This window comes from Anomaloglossus baeobatrachus, chromosome 6 (assembly GCF_048569485.1).
Source record: "Anomaloglossus baeobatrachus isolate aAnoBae1 chromosome 6, aAnoBae1.hap1, whole genome shotgun sequence".
Lineage (NCBI taxonomy): Eukaryota > Metazoa > Chordata > Amphibia > Anura > Aromobatidae > Anomaloglossus > Anomaloglossus baeobatrachus.
Window position 1 is genome coordinate 53,671,202 of NC_134358.1, and position 20,753 is coordinate 53,691,954.

Here is a 20,753-nt window from a genome sequence, read left to right on the forward strand (position 1 = left end):
TCGGGGTGCTTGCCCCTCGTCAGTGCAAAGTATGGGGGTGTCTGATCTGGCTCATGAGAAAGCTATGTGGGGACCACGGGGGAACACTATTCTCCTTAAGGAGACTTTGCAAGCCAGTCTGGCTGCCAGGTAAGGGGACTTATAGCTGCAATGCCCCTAAAATTCCACGGGGGAACACTATTCTCCTTAAGGAGACTTTGCAAGCCAGTCTGGCTGCCAGGTAAGGGGACTTATAGCTGCAATGCCCCTCTGGGAAATATTCAAATTGTCTCTCCAGTAAAGGAGACAAACTCTAGCACAGCGCCACCTATTGGAAGTAGCGATCCTAAAAGTCACAAGTGGATTTTCGACAATCCTTTGCAATATGACTCAGGATATATAAGCCAGATCAGAATCCCAATTTGCAGACACGGTGTTTCGGGGTGCTTGCCCCTCGTCAGTGCAAAGTATGGGGGTGTCTGATCTGGCTCATGAGAAAGCTATGTGGGGACCACGGGGGAACACTATTCTCCTTAAGGAGACTTTGCAAGCCAGTCTGGCTGCCAGGTAAGGGGACTTATAGCTGCAATGCCCCTAAAATTCCACGGGGGAACACTATTCTCCTTAAGGAGACTTTGCAAGCCAGTCTGGCTGCCAGGTAAGGGGACTTATAGCTGCAATGCCCCTCTGGGAAATATTCAAATTGTCTCTCCAGTAAAGGAGACAAACTCTAGCACAGCGCCACCTATTGGAAGTAGCGATCCTAAAAGTCACAAGTGGATTTTCGACAATCCTTTGCAATATGACTCAGGATATATAAGCCAGATCAGAATCCCAATTTGCAGACACGGTGTTTCGGGGTGCTTGCCCCTCGTCAGTGCAAAGTATGGGGGTGTCTGATCTGGCTCATGAGAAAGCTATGTGGGGACCACGGGGGAACACTATTCTCCTTAAGGAGACTTTGCAAGCCAGTCTGGCTGCCAGGTAAGGGGACTTATAGCTGCAATGCCCCTAAAATTCCACGGGGGAACACTATTCTCCTTAAGGAGACTTTGCAAGCCAGTCTGGCTGCCAGGTAAGGGGACTTATAGCTGCAATGCCCCTCTGGGAAATATTCAAATTGTCTCTCCAGTAAAGGAGACAAACTCTAGCACAGCGCCACCTATTGGAAGTAGCGATCCTAAAAGTCACAAGTGGATTTTCGACAATCCTTTGCAATATGACTCAGGATATATAAGCCAGATCAGAATCCCAATTTGCAGACACGGTGTTTCGGGGTGCTTGCCCCTCGTCAGTGCAAAGTATGGGGGTGTCTGATCTGGCTCATGAGAAAGCTATGTGGGGACCACGGGGGAACACTATTCTCCTTAAGGAGACTTTGCAAGCCAGTCTGGCTGCCAGGTAAGGGGACTTATAGCTGCAATGCCCCTAAAATTCCACGGGGGAACACTATTCTCCTTAAGGAGACTTTGCAAGCCAGTCTGGCTGCCAGGTAAGGGGACTTATAGCTGCAATGCCCCTCTGGGAAATATTCAAATTGTCTCTCCAGTAAAGGAGACAAACTCTAGCACAGCGCCACCTATTGGAAGTAGCGATCCTAAAAGTCACAAGTGGATTTTCGACAATCCTTTGCAATATGACTCAGGATATATAAGCCAGATCAGAATCCCAATTTGCAGACACGGTGTTTCGGGGTGCTTGCCCCTCGTCAGTGCAAAGTATGGGGGTGTCTGATCTGGCTCATGAGAAAGCTATGTGGGGACCACGGGGGAACACTATTCTCCTTAAGGAGACTTTGCAAGCCAGTCTGGCTGCCAGGTAAGGGGACTTATAGCTGCAATGCCCCTAAAATTCCACGGGGGAACACTATTCTCCTTAAGGAGACTTTGCAAGCCAGTCTGGCTGCCAGGTAAGGGGACTTATAGCTGCAATGCCCCTCTGGGAAATATTCAAATTGTCTCTCCAGTAAAGGAGACAAACTCTAGCACAGCGCCACCTATTGGAAGTAGCGATCCTAAAAGTCACAAGTGGATTTTCGACAATCCTTTGCAATATGACTCAGGATATATAAGCCAGATCAGAATCCCAATTTGCAGACACGGTGTTTCGGGGTGCTTGCCCCTCGTCAGTGCAAAGTATGGGGGTGTCTGATCTGGCTCATGAGAAAGCTATGTGGGGACCACGGGGGAACACTATTCTCCTTAAGGAGACTTTGCAAGCCAGTCTGGCTGCCAGGTAAGGGGACTTATAGCTGCAATGCCCCTAAAATTCCACGGGGGAACACTATTCTCCTTAAGGAGACTTTGCAAGCCAGTCTGGCTGCCAGGTAAGGGGACTTATAGCTGCAATGCCCCTCTGGGAAATATTCAAATTGTCTCTCCAGTAAAGGAGACAAACTCTAGCACAGCGCCACCTATTGGAAGTAGCGATCCTAAAAGTCACAAGTGGATTTTCGACAATCCTTTGCAATATGACTCAGGATATATAAGCCAGATCAGAATCCCAATTTGCAGACACGGTGTTTCGGGGTGCTTGCCCCTCGTCAGTGCAAAGTATGGGGGTGTCTGATCTGGCTCATGAGAAAGCTATGTGGGGACCACGGGGGAACACTATTCTCCTTAAGGAGACTTTGCAAGCCAGTCTGGCTGCCAGGTAAGGGGACTTATAGCTGCAATGCCCCTAAAATTCCACGGGGGAACACTATTCTCCTTAAGGAGACTTTGCAAGCCAGTCTGGCTGCCAGGTAAGGGGACTTATAGCTGCAATGCCCCTCTGGGAAATATTCAAATTGTCTCTCCAGTAAAGGAGACAAACTCTAGCACAGCGCCACCTATTGGAAGTAGCGATCCTAAAAGTCACAAGTGGATTTTCGACAATCCTTTGCAATATGACTCAGGATATATAAGCCAGATCAGAATCCCAATTTGCAGACACGGTGTTTCGGGGTGCTTGCCCCTCGTCAGTGCAAAGTATGGGGGTGTCTGATCTGGCTCATGAGAAAGCTATGTGGGGACCACAGGGGAACACTATTCTCCTTAAGGAGACTTTGCAAGCCAGTCTGGCTGCCAGGTAAGGGGACTTATAGCTGCAATGCCCCTAAAATTCCACGGGGGAACACTATTCTCCTTAAGGAGACTTTGCAAGCCAGTCTGGCTGCCAGGTAAGGGGACTTATAGCTGCAATGCCCCTCTGGGAAATATTCAAATTGTCTCTCCAGTAAAGGAGACAAACTCTAGCACAGCGCCACCTATTGGAAGTAGCGATCCTAAAAGTCACAAGTGGATTTTCGACAATCCTTTGCAATATGACTCAGGATATATAAGCCAGATCAGAATCCCAATTTGCAGACACGGTGTTTCGGGGTGCTTGCCCCTCGTCAGTGCAAAGTATGGGGGTGTCTGATCTGGCTCATGAGAAAGCTATGTGGGGACCACGGGGGAACACTATTCTCCTTAAGGAGACTTTGCAAGCCAGTCTGGCTGCCAGTAGTAGTGAATCACTCATTACAACATCATGCGGCAGAGAATTCCATAGTCTCACTGCTCGTACAGTAAAGAATCCTCGTCTGTGATTATGATTAAACCTTCTTTCCTCAAGACGTAGCGGATGCCCCCGTGTTCCAGTCGCAGGCCTAGGTGTAAATAGATCTTTGGAAAGGTCTCTGTACTGTCCCCTCATATATTTATACATTGTGATTAGATCTCCCCTAAGCCTTCGTTTTTCCAGACTAAATAACCCCAAGTTTAATAACCTGTCTTCGTATTGCAGCCCCCCCATTCCTCTAATAATCTTGGTCTCTCTTCTTTGCACCCTCTCCAGTTCAGCTATGTCCTTCTTATATATCGGTGACCAGAATTGTACACAGTATTCTAAGTGCGGTCGCACTAGTGACTTGTACAGAGGTAGAACTATATTTTTTTCATGAACACTTATACCTCTTTTAATACATCCCATTATTGTATTAGCCCTGGCAGCAGCTGCCTGACACTGTCCACTAAAGTGAAGTTTACCATCCACCCATACACCCAAGTCTTTTTCTGTGTCTGTTTTACCCAGTGTTCTACAATTAAGTACATAATCATAAATGTTATTTCCTCTACCCAAGTGCATGACCTTACATTTATCTACATTAAACTTCAATTGCCACTTCTCAGCCCAATCCTCCAATTTACATAAATCTCCCTGTAATATAAAATTATCCTCCTCTGTATTGATTACCCTGCAGAGTTTAGTATCATCTGCAAATATTGAAATTCTAGATTCAAAGCGGTATATCCATTTACATTCTTTTTGAAGTAATGTCTTATTCCAGTCACCTTTTCTAGGTGAAGGGGATAGCTGTTCGATGACTCTAAAGTTTATGCTTTTTAGACTACCCCCATGGGTCGATCTTACATGTCTGGACACTGGTGTATCCCTCGCATTCCTAATGTCTCCTAGATGCTCCCCCATTCGTTTTCGCAGTTCCCTTTTGGTTTTTCCTATGTAGTTCATAGGACAACTACACGTAATCAAGTATATGACACCTTCAGAGCTGCAGTTAGCAAATTCTCGTGTTTCGTATGTTTTCCCAGCACTCACACTTTTAACCTCTCTTCCTGGGGAAATCCAATTACAGAATTTGCAATGCCCACACCTATAGGTTCCTGCAGATCTTCTATCTAGCCAGGTTCCTATAGTTTTTGTGGCTTGATAAAAACTATGTACCAGCCGATCTTTAATTGCTCGCCCTCTCCTAAACGTTACGGACGGCTTAGGTGCTAAATATTTTTTTAGGCTCAGGTCTGCTTGGAGGATGCCCCAATGTCTTTGAAAGATTGACAATACCTCTTTGCTACAATTATCATATGTACCTATCAGGCGTACTATAGAGTCGTCATTCTTTTTTTCTTTTGGGGTAAGCAGATTATGTCTATTGATCTTACTAGCCCCCCTATATGCTTCACTCAAAACACATGGAGGGTACCCTCTCTCCGAAAATCTCTTCTGTAGATCTCTCGCCTGTTTATGAAATACATCATTGGAGGAGCAATTCCTCCACAGTCTGAGGTATTGTCCCCTTGGTATTCCACTTTTTAGGGGTCTTGGATGATGGCTAGTCTAATGTAAAAGATTATTGGATGCTTTTGGCTTCCGATGGACCCTGGTCTGTATGAATCCCTGTCTGTCCTTGCTTAGGACCACATCAAGGAATGGCAGCTCTTCCTTGTGTATTTCAGATGTAAAAAATAGTCCAATGGTGTTTTTATTTAATTCACCCACAAACTCCTTAAATAAATCACAGGGGCCACTCCACAGAATCAATATATCATCTATGAAGCGGCCCCAGTAAATAAGATGGTCAGTCTATTTGGATAGATGTTCTTGGAAGACAACTGTGTCCTCCCACCAGCCCAGGAACAGGTTTGCGTACGATGGGGCGCAAGAGCACCCCATCGCAGTGCCCCTGAGCTGGTGGTAGTACTTTTTATTAAATAGGAAGAAGTTGTGGGTTAAGACGTGTTCAAGGAGATCAAGGATTAATCGGTTATGTTTCTCATATTGTATACCCCTAGTGTCCAAGAAGTATTTTACTGCTCTTAGTCCCTCCGTGTGTGGAATGGAGCTATACAGTGATTCAACATCTATGGAGGTGAAAAACATTTCTTCCTCCATCATGATACCATCAATTTTGTTTAATAAATCACTTGTATCTCGTATATAGGAAGACAACGACACCACAAATGGTCTCAAAATGGTGTCCACATATATTCCCACATTTTGTGTAAGGGAATTTATACCAGCTACGATCGGGCGTCCCTTCAACGGTGATGTCCCTTTATGAATTTTTGGGAGGGAATAAAACGTTGGTATGGTCGGAAATTTTTGGGTCATAAAGTCAAATTCATTTTTTGAAATAAGTTTTTGTTCGAAGGCATCTATTAGAATTTCATTGAGGGTGCCAGCAAATTCCAATTGATCCTGACTATACGATTATTCTGGGGTATTAGTGATTACACCTAAGATGTTTAATTAGTGGACTGTCATCACCCAGAAAACAGGAGGAAGAGGACTAACCTTCAAATAAAAACCTTCCTGAATTATTGTATACCTACAAAGGGATAGAAAAGGGAAAGCCGTCGAGGAATGGGGGCACCGTAAAAATAAGGGTGTACTCCATTGATAGGCAGACAAACAGTCCCAGGGATAAGGAACAGAACATACCCCACTATCCCTTTAGTCATTTGGGGATACCCCGGCTACTCAGTAAGGTTATCTGAAGGTCTCCTCTTCCCCCTGTGGGATATATATTTATACATTTTTTTCCCCGAGATTTTTTTGTATTTTTTGTATTTTTTTTAACTTTCTGGGAATATTGATACTTGACAGCCACTATATGGTGTCTATGCATTCTATATGTAGTGTTTGTTGAGTTTTTGTTGAGTCTGTGATTTTAAAGAAGTTATTCTAATAAAGTGTGATTTTAGAAATAGGTATAATCTGTCACTACTAAAGTTTTTCTATATACCTGTAAAAACATTTAATCCTTCTGAATACCCCACTTACTCTCCTCCCTCTCTTCCTTTCTCTCTCATTCTGCTCCACTTACTCTACTCTCTCTTCCTTTCTCTCTCATTCTGCTCCACTTTCTCTCCTCTCTCTGTTCCTTTCTCATTCTGCTCCACTTTCTCTCCTCTCTCTTTTCCTTTCTCAATCATACTGCTCCACTTTCTCTCCTCTCTCTTTTCCTTTCTCTCTCATTCTGCTCCACTTACTCTCCTCTCTCTTTTCCTTTCTCTCTCATTCTGCTCCCCTTTCTGTCCTCTCTCTCTTCCTTTCTCAATCATTCTGCTCCCCTTTCTCTCCTCTCTCTTTTCCTTTCTCAATCATTCTGCTCCACTTGCTCTCCTCTTTCTCTTCGTTTCTCTCTCATTCTGCTCCACTTACTCTCCTCTCTCTTTTCCTTTCTGTCTCATTCTGCTCCCCTTTCTGTCCTCTCTCTCTTCCTTTCTCAATCATTCTGCTCCCCTTTCTCTCCTCTCTCTTTTCCTTTCTCAATCATTCTGCTCCACTTTCTCTCCTCTTTCTCTTCGTTTCTCTCTCATTCTGCTCCACTTACTCTCCTCTCTCTTTTCCTTTCTCTCTCATTCTGCTCCACTTACTCTCCTCCCTCTCTTCCTTTCTCTCTCATTCTGCTCCACTTTCTCTCCTCTCTCTGTTCCTTTCTCATTCTGCTCCACTTTCTCTCCTCTCTCTTTTCCTTTCTCTCTCATTCTGCTCCACTTTCTCTCCTCTCTCTTTACCTTTGTCTCTCATTCTGCTCCACTTTCTCTCCTCCCTCTCTTCCTTTCTCTCTCATTTTGCTCCACTTTCTCTCCTCTCTCTTCCTTTCTCTCTCATTCTGCTCCACTTTCTCTCCTCTCTCTTTTCCTTTCTCAATCATTCTGCTCCACTTTCTCTCCTCTCTCTTTTCCTTTCTCTCTAATTCTGCTCCACTTTTTCTCCTCTCTCTTTTCTTTTCTCTCTCATTCTGCTCCACTTTCTCTCCTCTCTCTTTTCCTTTTTCTCTCATTCTGCTCCACTTACTCTCCTCTCTCTTTTCCTTTCTCAATCATTCTGCTCCACTTCCTCTCCTCTCTCTTTTCCTTTCTCAATCATTCTGCTCCACTTTCTCTCCTCTCTCTTTACCTTTCTCTCTCATTCTGCTCCACTTACTCTCCTCTCTCTTTTCCTTTCTCAATCATTCTGCTCCACTTCCTCTCCTCTCTCTTTTCCTTTCTCAATCATTCTGCTCCACTTTCTCTCCTCTTTCTCTTCGTTTCTCTCTCATTCTGCTCCACTTACTCTCCTCTCTCTTTTCCTTTCTCTCTCATTCTGCTCCCCTTTCTGTCCTCTCTCTCTTCCTTTCTCAATCATTCTGCTCCACTTTCTCTCCTCTCTCTTTTCCTTTCTCAATCATTCTGCTCCACTTTCTCTCCTCTTTCTCTTCGTTTCTCTCTCATTCTGCTCCACTTACTCTCCTCTCTCTTTTCCTTTCTCTCTCATTCTGCTCCACTTACTCTCCTCCCTCTCTTCCTTTCTCTCTCATTCTGCTCCACTTTCTCTCCTCTCTCTGTTCCTTTCTCATTCTGCTCCACTTTCTCTCCTCTCTCTTTTCCTTTCTCTCTCATTCTGCTCCACTTTCTCTCCTCTCTCTTTACCTTTGTCTCTCATTCTGCTCCACTTTCTCTCCTCCCTCTCTTCCTTTCTCTCTCATTTTGCTCCACTTTCTCTCCTCTCTCTTCCTTTCTCTCTCATTCTGCTCCACTTTCTCTCCTCTCTCTTTTCCTTTCTCAATCATTCTGCTCCACTTTCTCTCCTCTCTCTTTTCCTTTTTCTCTCATTCTGCTCCACTTACTCTCCTCTCTCTTTTCCTTTCTCAATGATTCTGCTCCACTTTCTCTCCTCTCTCTTTACCTTTCTCTCTCATTCTGCTCCACTTACTCTCCTCCCTCTCTTCCTTTCTCTCTAATTCTGCTCCACTTACTCTCCTCTCTCTTCCTTTCTCTCTCATTCTGCTCCACTTTCTCTCCTCTCTCTGTTCCTTTCTCATTCTGCTCCACTTTCTCTCCTCTCTCTTTTCCTTTCTCAATCATTCTGCTCCACTTTCTCTCCTCTCTCTTTTCCTTTCTCTCTCATTCTGCTCCACTTACTCTCCTCTCTCTTTTCCTTTCTCTCTCATTCTGCTCCCCTTTCTGTCCTCTCTCTCTTCCTTTCTCAATCATTCTGCTCCCCTTTCTCTCCTCTCTCTTTTCCTTTCTCAATCATTCTGCTCCACTTTCTCTCCTCTTTCTCTTCGTTTCTCTCTCATTCTGCTCCACTTACTCTCCTCTCTCTTTTCCTTTCTCTCTCATTCTGCTCCCCTTTCTGTCCTCTCTTTCTTCCTTTCTCAATCATTCTGCTCCCCTTTCTCTCCTCTCTCTTTTCCTTTCTCAATCATTCTGCTCCACTTTCTCTCCTCTTTCTCTTTGTTTCTCTCTCATTCTGCTCCACTTACTCTCCTCTCTCTTTTCCTTTCTCTCTCATTCTGCTCCACTTACTCTCCTCCCTCTCTTCCTTTCTCTCTCATTCTGCTCCACTTTCTCTCCTCTCTCTGTTCCTTTCTCATTCTGCTCCACTTTCTCTCCTCTCTCTTTTCCTTTCTCTCTCATTCTGCTCCACTTTCTCTCCTCTCTCTTTACCTTTGTCTCTCATTCTGCTCCACTTTCTCTCCTCCCTCTCTTCCTTTCTCTCTCATTTTGCTCCACTTTCTCTCCTCTCTCTTCCTTTCTCTCTCATTCTGCTCCACTTTCTCTCCTCTCTCTTTTCCTTTCTCAATCATTCTGCTCCACTTTCTCTCCTCTCTCTTTTCCTTTCTCTCTAATTCTGCTCCACTTTTTCTCCTCTCTCTTTTCGTTTCTCTCTCATTCTGCTCCACTTTCTCTCCTCTCTCTTTTCCTTTTTCTCTCATTCTGCTCCACTTACTCTCCTCTCTCTTTTCCTTTCTCAATCATTCTGCTCCACTTCCTCTTCTCTCTCTTTTCCTTTCTCAATCATTCTGCTCCACTTTCTCTCCTCTCTCTTTACCTTTCTCTCTCATTCTGCTCCACTTACTCTCCTCTCTCTTTTCCTTTCTCAATCATTCTGCTCCACTTCCTCTCCTCTCTCTTTTCCTTTCTCAATCATTCTGCTCCACTTTCTCTCCTCTCTCTTTACCTTTCTCTCTCATTCTGCTCCACTTCCTCTCCTCTCTCTTTTCCTTTCTCTCTCATTCTGCTCCACTTTCTCTCCTCTCTCTTTACCTTTCTCTCTCATTCTGCTCCACTTCCTCTCCTCTCTCTTTTCCTTTCTCAATCATTCTGCTCCACTTTCTCTCCTCTCTCTTTACCTTTCTCTCTCATTCTGCTCCACTTTCTCCCCCCCTCTCTTCCTTTCTCTCACTTTCTCTCCTCTTTCTCCTCTCATTTCCAGTATGGAGATTCACACTAATTTATTTGCCACAAATCCAATTTTTGAAGAACATTTGGCAAAGCTGGCGACTTCTAATTTTGAATGTTCACCTCATCTCTAGTTGTTCCTGTCTCCTTTCCTTGCTGTTTTAGAGCCATCGTGCTCCCATAACGCTATACCTTGTACTCAGCCTTGTTTTACCTTTAAAGTAAATGGTAACTAATTGGATTTGTTGCGTGGGAACAAAAATCAATTCTGCGACTGTCTTTGTTAATTATAAGGTAAGTGTTGTGACCGGGGAAAATTAGACAACGCGTATTGATTGAGGCTTATTGCTTTAGTTACAGGTCACCGGCGCACCAGTCTCAATAACAAACCTGCAAAAGCCAAAAAAATAAGCAAAAAAGGAATATTTTTTTATTTTATTTGCAAGGTACAGCCAGTGCCGAAAAAAGTAATAACGGCATAAAACAAATGATTGCATCTGCTGAAACAGTGCACTAACTTTATTACAACTTAAGTGAACAATATTATATTTCCACAGCAAACTATCGACAGAGAAAGTCATTCTAATGCAGCTACTGATGGATGCAACACTCTCATCTAATGTGACTCCTTTTTAATATATTTTACAGTGCTGTGAGAAAGCGATGTTTACTTGCACGTATTGCCGCATTTATTTTATATCAACTTTTATTACTGCTTAATGGCTTATACTTTGCAGAAAGCAAAGCAAAAAAAAAGCAAAAAAAAAAAATAAAATACATCTGCCAGTCCCACTTTCAAATTGTATTATACTGTGGTGGAGTCATGCTGCATTGCTGATCATTATATATTCTTGGAATCCAGACTAATCTACGTTTCCCATAATGCAAAGCTAGACTGATGGCTGTTCTCCTGGATCAGATGACATTCATATTCCGTACGCGAATCTCAGCTCAGATTTTACGTTTAGGGACCATTTTTCTATTAATCTGGTGGAAAATGGGGGATAGGTGGATTTGGGGTAAAAGTAGGGACTGTACCTTTAAGGTATGCTTTAATGTTTGTATATAGATGGACGTGATCTCTCAAGGTGAATATTCGCCATATTCGCTTATTTTGGTGGGCCTCAATGTGGAGGGGGTGACCCATCTTTTTTGTCCAGATTGCAGATTACGGGGAAAATAAGATCAGGCATGTTGGATTCATCATGCCCAATCCTATATTCATTTATTTATTTTTTTCCAAATTTCACATTTTGGGGAAAAAAAGATCAGGCATGTTGGATTCATCATGCCCAATCCTATGTTTATTTATTTATTTTTTTCCAAATTTCACATTTTGGGGAAAAAAAGATCAGGCATGTTGGATTCATCATGCCCAATCCTATGTTCATTACTTTTTTTTTTTTCAGATTGCAGATTTCGGGGAAAAAAGATCAGGCATGTTGGATTTAATCATGCCCAATTCTATGTTCATTACTTTTTTTTCCCCAGATTGCAGATTTCGTGGAAAAAAAGATCAGGCATGTTGGATTCATCATGCCAAATCCTATGTTCATTTATTTATTTTTTTCCAAATTTCACATTTTGGGGAAAAAAAGATCAGGCATGTTGGATTTCATCATGCCCAATCCTATGTTCATTACTTTTTTTTTCCCCAGATTGCAGATTTCGGGGAAAAAAGATCAGGCATGTTGGATTCATCATGCCCAATCCTATGTTCATTACTTTTTTTTCCCCAGATTGCAGATTTTGGGGAAAAAAGATCAGGCATGTTGGATTCATCATGCCCAATCTTATGTTCCTTGCTTTTTTTTTCCAGATTGCAGATTTAGGAGAAAAAAAAAATCAGGCATGTTGGATTTTAACATGCCCAATCCTTTCTTTGTTACTGCCAGAGGTGACTTGTTGCGGATTACCCCCTCTCCTTATTGAGAACACATACATCACAACGTGTCATTGGGTAATCATGGCAGCCTGGGCTTGGGCTTCGTAGAACATCATTTTGACTACGTATTATACAGTGTATAGTCAAACAATTACAGGTTTAAGTTTCTTAGCTTGACTTAGAAAAAGTGAAAGTTAATAAAACCTTTTTTTAAATATACAAAAATATATAAAATGTTTCAATAACCCAATCCAAAAATAACATTGACTAAATAATAACGTTGACTAAAAAAAGTGAGTTAATAACACATGTTTTTAAATATTATAAATATGTATACATTTTTTTTGAATAACTCAATCCAAAAATAATTAACTAAATAATAATAACATTGACTAAAAAAAGGGAAAATTAATAAAACATTTTTTTTAAATATTCAGAAATAAAAAATTATATAGAAAAATGTTTTAATAACCAATTCCAAAAATAACATTAACAGATTAAGAATAACATTGACTAAATAAGTGAAAGTTAATAAAACATTTTTTTAAATATAAAAAATATAAAAAAGTTTGAATAACCCATTACAAAAATAACTAACTAAATACAAGTGCATCTCAATAAATTAGACTATCATCAAACAGTTAATCTATTTCAGTAATTCAATACAAAAAGGGAAACATTATATAGAGTCATTACACACAGAGTGATCTATTTCACATATTTATTAGAATAATTACAACAAAACACCTGCAAAGGCTTCCTAAGTGTTTAAAATGGTCCCTTAGTCTTTTTCAGTAGGCTACACAATCTTAAAGAAGACTGCTGACTTGACAGATGTCCATAAGGCAGTCATTGACACACTCCACAAGAAGGGTAAGCCACAAAAGGTCATTACTAAAGAAGCTGCCTGTTCACAGAGTGCTGTATCCAAGCATATTAAAGGGAAGTTGAATGGAAGGAAAAAGTGTGGTAGAAAAAGATGCACAAGCATCCGGGACAACCGCAGCCTTGATAGGATTGTTAAGAAAAGGCAATTCAAAAATTTGGCAGGAGATTCACAAGGAGAGGACGCTGCTGGAGTCAGTGCGTCAAGAGCCACCACACACAGACGTATCCAGGACATGGGCTACAAGTGTCGCATTCCTTGTGTCAAGCCACTCATGACCAATAGACAACGCCAGAAGTGTCTTACCTGGACCAAGGAGAAAAAGAACTGGACTGTTCTCAGTGGTCCAAGATGTTGTTTTCAGATGAAAGTAAATTTTACATTTCATTTGGAAATTGTGGTTCCAGAGTCTGGAGGAAGCATGGAGAGGCCACGATCCAAGCTGCTGAGGTCTAGTGTGAGGTCTCCACAATCAGTGATGGTTTGGGGAGCCATGTCATCTGCTGGTGTATATCCACTGTGTTTTATCAGGACTAAAGTCAGCGCAGCCGTCTACCAGGAAATTTTAGAGCACTTCATGCTTCTGTAGAATCCAGGGGGCAGGGGTTGTCAGGCAAAGGGTTCTCGTACCTGAGCTACCAGGCCGGAGAGGTGGTCTGGGATGTCGTGGTGGCCTTCCCGGCTTCGTGCCCCGAGGTGTACACCAATAAGGAGGGAGGATGATGGGGGTAGTAGTAGGATGAATATCGTGACGCCACCTGTGGTATGCAGCCAGGGATTAGGCACCGCTGCTGTCGGGGCTGATTATGAGGGGAGTAGTGATGGCGATTGCCTTTTGCGCTGAGGCGCGGGGTGGCGGTGCCGGTAATAAGAGTCTGAGTCAGTTACTGCAGTTTTAGGTGTCTTTACTCACTCTTTGCGTGACTGGAGCCTCAGGGGCGCCACAATTCCCTCTGCCGACAAGCTTTTGGAGATGGAAATATTATTTTCCAGCAGGACTTGGCAGTTGTCCACACTGCCAAAAGTACCAATACCTGATTTAGGCTACTTTCACACATCCGGTTTGAGCCGTGCGGCTCAATCCGGCTGTGAAGCCTATGCAACGGATGCGGTGAAAACACCGCATCCTTTGCATAAGTTTTTTACATGCGGCCGGTCCGGTTTTTGCCGCTTGCGGCACGCTACTGAGCATGCGCAGTGGCAAAAACCGCATGCGGCGGCCGGATGCGGTTTTTGCCGCATCGTGCCGCATCCGGCATCCATAGGGATGCATTGGGAAAAGCGCCGCATCGGCCGGATGCGGCGCGATGCGGTTTTTTTTGCCGGAGCAAAAAACGTAGCAGGGAACGTTCCATCCGGCCGCCGCATCGGCTAAATCTGCCGCATGTGGCAAAAACCGGACCGAACGCAAGCCCATGCGGCACAATGCGGCACTAATTAAAGTCTATGCAGGAAAAACGCAACCGGCAGCAAAAAAAACCGGTTGCGGTTTTCCTGCAAAGTGCCGGATTGTGCCGCATTGCAAAAGCCGGAGGTGTGAAAGTAGCCTTAATAAGCACGGTATCACTGTGCTTGATTGGTAGGCAAACTTGCCTGACCTAAACCCCATAGAAAATTTATGTGGTATTGTCAAGAGGCAGATGAGAGACACCAGATCCAACAATGAAGAGGAGCTGTAGGCTGCTATCAAAGTAACCTTGGCTTCCATAACACCTCAGCAGTGCCACAGGCTGATCGCCTCCATGCCACATTGCCGCATTGATGCAGTAATTCATGCAAAAGGAGCCCCGACCAAGTATTGAGGCATTTACTGTACAGACTTTTCAGTAGGCGCCAACATTTCTGAGTTTAACATTATTTTTTCAGTTGGTCTTATACAGTACAGACCAAAAGTTTGGACACACCCACTCATATCTAGAACAACTGTTAGGCCCTGTGCACACTTACCGGTTTTTCCCGCGGATTTCCTGCGGTTTTGCTGCATGTTTCGCTGCAGAAAATGTTCATAACATCTCTGCAGTGATTCACCAGCAAAACCTATGGGAAAAAAAAATCCTGTGCGCACTAGGCGGAATTTGACAGCTGCATGCTTTGCTGCGGGATTCCCGCAGCAAAAACAATTGCATGTCACTTCTTTTCCGCACGTTGCTGCGGGATTTCACTACATTGACTCCAATGTAATCGTGAAATCCCGCAGGGAATAACGCAGGCAGCAAATTCTGTGCAGTTCACTGCGTTTTCCTGCGTTATTCCCTCCGGTATTTCGCGGTTTACCTGCGGTAATGTACATCACTTGCCTGCGGTTTTGCAGGGAAGTGATGTCATTATGACAGGAAGAGGAAGCGGAGCAGAGAGTAAACACACACACTGATCACAGACACAGACATAGACATGTAGAACACACATAGAAAGCAAACGGAATTATAGAAAACAAAACACGTGGGCTCCGCTGTATTTTTACCGTCCAGCCGAGATAAGCACACAGCGGCGGCCCAGTATTCTCAGGCTGGGGAGAGCTAGGAGCAGGGTTAATGTCCCCCGCCTCCCTCCCACCTCCCGTAGCCGAAAATATCATTCGCAGCTGCCCCGGGACTGTCGCATGTGTGGCGCCCTGGACCAGTCAGGTCGTCACAGGTACTACAACATACACCCCACTCTGAGACAGGCACATCAGCCAGACACAAAACCCTTGTTGCCTCCCTCCAGGGGCTGATGTCCACATCAGGTGGGGTGGAGTCAGGCGGTTGGCCCCACCCACTGAGGAGTGCACAGTCCTGGAGACAGGAAACAGTAGTCAGTTAAGCTCGGGCAGAGCTCGAGTAAAGTGCAGTTTGGAGTTGAGTTCAGAAGTGTGAGGAGTAAACTGACCATGTCCAGGTGTGTGGCCCGGGCACTGACAGCAAGTTTGGCAGACGGTGGTGGCCGTCTGCAGGAGAGGCAGATCAACGCGGAACCGTAGGACCGGGGACGGGCGGTGGCCCGCTGATACCGAACCGGGGAGTGCACAGTCCTGGAGACAGGAAACAGTAGTCAGTTAAGCTCGGGCAGAGCTCGAGTGAAGTGCAGTTTGGAGTTGAGTTCAGAAGTGAGAGGAGTAAACTGACCATGTCCAGGTGTGTGGCCCGGGCACTGACAGCAAGTTTGGCAGACGGTGGTGGCCGTCTGCAGGAGAGGCAGATCAACGCGGAACCGTAGGACCGGGGACGGGTGGTGGCCCGCTGATACCGAACCGGGGAGTGAAGTGAAGCCAGCACACACCGGCAGGGCCTGCGGACCCCGACCAGGCTTGGAGTCGCCGTTAATAGGTCAAATCCGTTAGGAAACCCCTGGGGTTCCAGTCACTAACAGCTAAGACCGGATAGAAGGCAACCGTCCGACCAGTAGAAGGAAATACAGCTACCGCCACAGCTAGAGTTCCAAGGGCCAGAGCCTGCGGGCAAAAGGGCTCATATACACGCTGGGGAGCGGGTCACCGTTGGGAAGCCATCGGGACCGAACATACACAAAGGTGCAGGGAAAGGCAGCCACCGCCAACTGTCCGGGAGAAGCCACAGCAGCCGGCTGCGGGACCCGTCCATCCAGCCGTTTAGTTTACCAGAGACTTTGCGTGCATCTATTGCTGAGTGAGTACACCAGTGCCATCCGGCACTGCGCTGCGCTGTCCCTGCGACCCTGCACCTTGCCAACCCTGCCTCCCCGTCACCTCACCGGGCCCCGGGACCACCAACCCCTACCCAAGGAGGGGGAAAACAACATCCCAGCTGCTCCCTACCATCGCTCCCGGGATCCCTGTCACCAGCAGCGGTGGTGTTCCAATTTCACCACAACCCGTGGGTGGCATCACGGACTAAATCCCCAAACCCAAACTACCCCTTTCACTCACGGGCGAGGAGCGCCGCTCGAGTCCCCGGATCCGGCCCACCGCTCGAGCCACCAAGCAGCAGCAGCAGCAGTGCTGGACCCGAGCGTTAGCGAGCGCAGCGCCCCGCCGCCCGCGACACATGCATTATGCGGCAGTAGTGGAGTGTCCCCGGCTCTTCCTGCTGCTGTGATGCAGTGGCAGTCAGGGTAATACAAGGCGTTAATGGCGGCGGATCGCCGCCACTAAGTCCAGGCTTGATCATGGCAGCGTCTATGTGACAGCTGACATGATCAACCCGTAAGTAAAGTGAAAAAACACAGACACCGAAAAATCCTTTATTTTAAATAAAACACAAATAAGCCTTGTTCACCTTTTTATTAACCCCTCCCGAAACAAAGCTCCGACGTAATCTACGTCCTCCGATGCTTGCATCCAGCCGCGACTGACACACAGCGCTGAATGCAGCCTCGCAGCGAGACAGCAGAGGTAACCACAGGGCATTTCCCACGGCCGGTAATGTGAACTCACTACCAACCGTGAGAAATGCAGCGATCTGTCCTCTATCTATCTATCTATCTATCTATCTATCTATCTATTCTTCTATCTGTCTATTTCTCTATCTATCATCTATCTCAGAAGGAAATGATTTTTTTTTTTTTTCAATGTGCTTTATTGCATTGAATGGAATAAAGCACATGTACCAACCCACACGCGGCAAAACCGCGGCAATACCGCGAACAATACCGCGGTAAAACCGCAGCAAACTGCGGCAAACTGCATGCGGTTTTCGGGTGCGGTTTGCCACGGTTTTTTACCGCGGGTGCGGTAATCTTTCAATGCATGCGGAATTTTCTTGAGAAAATTCCATTTTCCAGTGCGCACATAGCCTTAAGAGGAGACTTTGTGCAGCAGGCCTTCATGGTAAAATAGCTGCTAGGAAACCACTGCTAAGGACAGGCAACAAGCAGAAGAGACTTGTTTGGGTTAAAGAACACAAGGAATGGACATTAGACCAGTGGGAATCTGTGATTTGGTCTGATGAGTCCGAATTTGAGATCTTTGGATCCAATCACCGTGTCTTTGTAGAAAAGGTGATCGGATGGACTCTACATGCCTGGTTCCCACCGTGAAGCATGGAGGAGGAGGTGTGATGGTGTGGGGGGGCTTTGCTGGTGACACTGTTGGGGATTTATTCAAAATTGAAGGCATACAGAACCAGCATGGCTACCACAGCATCTTGCAGCGGCGTGCTATTCCATCCGGTTTGCGATTAGTTGGACCATCATATATTTTTCAACAGGACAATGACCCCAAACACCCCTCCAGGCTGTGTAAGGGCTATTTGACTAAGAAGGAGAGTGATGGGATGCTACGCCAGATGACCTGGCCTCCACAGTCACCAGACCTGAACCCAATCGAGATGGTTTGGGGTGAGCTGGACCGCAGAGTGAAGGCAAAAGGGCCAACAAGTGCTAAGCATCTCTGGGAACTCCTTCAAGACTGTTGGAAGACCATTTCCGGTGACTACCTCTTGAAGCTCATCAAGAGAACGGCAAGAGTGCGCAAAGCAGTAATCAAAGCAAAAGGTGGCTACCTTGAAGAACCTAGAATATAAAACATAATTTCAGTTGTTTCACACTATTTTAAGTATTTCATTCTACATGTTTTCATTCATAGTATTGATGTCTTCAATATGAATCTACAATTTTTACAGTCATGAAAATAAAGAAAACTCTTTGAATGAGAAGGTATATAATATATATATATATATATATATATATAATATATAGGAATAGATCCCTCTGTGTGTAATGACTCTATACAATATGTGCGTTTCCCTTTTTGTATTGAATTACTGAAATAATTTAACTTTTTGATGATATTCTAATTTATTGTGATGAACTAGTAATAACATTGATTTAAAAATTGAAAGTTAATATAACATTTTTTTCAAATCTAAAATAAATAAAAAAATAGTTTGAATAACACTTTCCAAAATAACATTAATAATGTAAAAAAACATATGTGATATCATTACATTCTTGAAAGGTAAAAGTCTGGTATGTGAAAAGATACAATTATTTATCCCATATGGTAAATTCTATAAAAAAACAAAAATTGTTGCACCACAATTGACATTTTTTAGTAATTTTAGATCTGAAAAAAATGCAACAAAAAGCGTATCAGAATATAGCATGCATTCCTAAATGGTACCAATGAACATTATGAAACCTAAAAAACACTGTAGGAAAGGCGTGGACTGCACCTCTAAAATGTATACATTGATCTAAAAAGCAAAAATGTACAAAACTGAAACTGAACAATGAGGATCTTAGTTAACTTTTTAATCAGACTGTGTGAAGCCCACTACTACGTCACCGTAACCCTCTCAGTGAACCCTTTACCATAACAGCACGGCAAGAAACACTAAACTGATACTACAACAGCAGGGGGAGCGACTCAGATGCGCCACAACAACAACTGCAAGACAAAGCCGCAGGGACCCCAGGTCACACCACCCACGGATACAGCACCATAGCAATCATGGCTGCTACACAGCCCCACCCCCAAGTATAAAGAGGATTTTTCCCCATTCATTGCTGCAAAAAAGGCTGAAAGAATTAACATGCTGGAGATTTGAAAAAAAACACTCTGATAGTTGAAATCGACAAGGAAACAATAAGCAGAGTGAGCTAGAGAATTCAGGAAACTCATTCACTTTGCTAGTACAATGTGTGTCAAAAACACAACGTGTGAACAAGTAGTAATAATCAACAAAAGTAGCATATTTTTTGTTTTAGAAGATGCAACGGATTATAAGACGCACCTCAAATTGAGAGATAAAAAGGTAAAAGAATGAAAAAAAGGGGGGCCAGTGGTGTTTTACCGAAAGGGGGCTGCAGCGGTTGTGGAGCGGGGTCACAGGAGGAAATTGTGGTGCTGGAGTTGGTTAATGCTCCAGACACTACAGTGGGGGCTGTGCTGGTTGTGTGGCGCAGCAGTGGCACCCATAGTTGGCGAGTGTGCAAATTGAGCTCTTGGCTCAATGACAAATCAATATCTGATCTGTGCACATGTCACCTTAGGACGCCATTTTCCTTAAGTCCGCTGCTGGGAGATCAATGGGCCAGAGGCGGCGCTTTTGCAGAAGAGACCTTGAGCCGAGAGCTCCATCTGCACATGCACTGACTACGGGCGCCATTATTCGAAGCCTGCACCACCGACAGAGCATCTCACCTGCTGCACCGCCTTGCTCCACACAGCCCCCAGCACAGTCCCCCACCGCAGCCAGCACAGTCCTCCACCGCAGCCAGCACAGGCCCACCCGCAGTCAGCACTGGCCCCACTGCAGCCAGCACAGGCCCCACCACAGTCAGCACAGGCCCCACCGCAGCCAGCACAGGCCCCACCGCAGCCAGCACAGGCCCCACCGCAGCCAACACATGCCCCACCGCAGTCAGCACAGCATCCATCAAAAATACAAATTGTAGTGATGTATATGTCTTCTTGTTTGATATATCACTAAATTGTCTAGCCAATAGAAGGAAGAGGATTATTCGTTGGCTCGTGGCTACCCAAGAGCTCCTCGCACTGGCCCGTACTACAATTCTGGAAGCCCTAGGATGTCAAAGCCTGAACAACAAGTAGTACTCAAAATTATTCCAATTATTAAGGAGCTGCTGCAATGTTCTCATCCCTCCTCTTCCTCGTATCTGTTGTCTCAGCATTTCTACCTCCCAGTCTTGGACATTATCAGTATTCCGCATTAGTAGCATCTTATTCTCTTTCTTAATCCCCACTAATCTCCAGTCTCCACCAGTCAGGCAAGAACTTGACATTTTTCAGCAGCTCATTTATTGAATTACTTTATATTTCTTGTTTTTTAACCTCTTGTATACATCTCTGATGTTCCATGTACAGTGCCTGACAAAGTATTCATACCCGTGATCTTTTCCACATTTTTTGACATTACACCCACAAACCTAAATATATTTTATTGGGATTTTATGTGATAAACCAACACTATATAGCAAGTATGTGTAAAGAGTAAAGGAATTGACGGTTTTGTAAAAATGAAAAAAAAAAATCTGAATATTTTTTGTGCATTTGTAATCAGCCAATGTCTTTACCAGATTTGCAGATCTAGAGGCCGAAATGTTTCCCATTCTTCTATGCAAAATAGCTGTTGCTCAGTGAGATTGGATG